Source organism: Cariama cristata, unplaced genomic scaffold (genome assembly GCF_000690535.1).
Source record: "Cariama cristata isolate BGI_N322 unplaced genomic scaffold, ASM69053v1 scaffold25374, whole genome shotgun sequence".
NCBI lineage: Eukaryota > Metazoa > Chordata > Aves > Cariamiformes > Cariamidae > Cariama > Cariama cristata.
The window spans coordinates 8,450-9,573 of NW_009615044.1; positions in this window are offsets into that span (position 1 = coordinate 8,450).

Below are 1,124 nucleotides of genomic sequence, written 5' to 3' on the forward strand. Positions count from 1 at the left end.
GCCGTGCCCTCGAGCACCGCCTTGGCTCTTGCCTCGGTTCCCGGGCTGGCCGTACGTCAGCCCACGGAGGGATGGCACCGGCTTGTGTGGCAGCAGATGGGACATCGGGGCTCCTGGAGGGAAAGGTGGGGAGGAGCAAGAGATGGAGCGTGGGAGAAGAACAATCTGTGCATGGAGAGCAGTGCTGGGCACGTACAGGGGAAGGAGCCAGAGCGGTGCCTGCGAGGGGCTGCAGAGGGGGACAATGCAACCGAGAAATCGCAGTCTCTTCCCAAAATGAAGGTCAGGCAGAGACGACGGAGGAGCAGACAGGAAAATTCCTGCCAGCTCAGGGTACCACTGCGGTGTTATCTTTAATTAAGGATAAATGGCTCATTCACACTTTTTTCCCCGCCTGCTCAAATCATTCAAGCAGCCACATCCCTGACCGTGCTCGCCCTGTGGCACTGGCTTTCTGGCAAACAGCCCCAAACCCCTGAAACAGGTGTTAGGCTTAAAAATGATGAAATTGGGGTCTCTTGTGCCTGCCTTTGGTCACAGGGCCAAGACCTTCCTCTCTGCGCCCAGATTTCGGATAAAACGAGTGAGCTTTGGGATGACCACATCAAAGCGTGACTCCAGGACTGGGGGGCTGTAAAAAATAACCCCCAGTCGTGAGATTTGCGTTAAAAGAGCACGAATTTGCTGCGCTGTTAGAAGGAGCCCTGAGGGTTAGTTTAGCTGGGAAAAGGGGCTGGGGGGGGAAGGCCGACCCCGACCACGTTGGACCTTTAGGGGACGACTCAGCCTGGCTCTGACCTCAGACCTAAGAGGTTGAAAAAAAACCCACTCGTCACATCCAGACTTCCCTGTGCAGCCAGCGGAGAGATGGGCAGAGATTTACTCTGCTTTAAGAAAGAAGAATGGAAAAACCATTGCTTTTTCTGCCATTTCTCCTTTTTTCCATTCTCATTGGAAACATTTCAGCCCCAGTGCAGCACACCGAAATCCCTCCGAAACCCAACAGAAAACCCACACGTGCTGAGAGAAACCACGCCGTGCTGGCACTTTATCAACCCCCGCTCCATTTTCCCCTCCTTTTGACCAAAAACTGCCTTCCAAAGAAATCCACCCTCTCCCCGGCA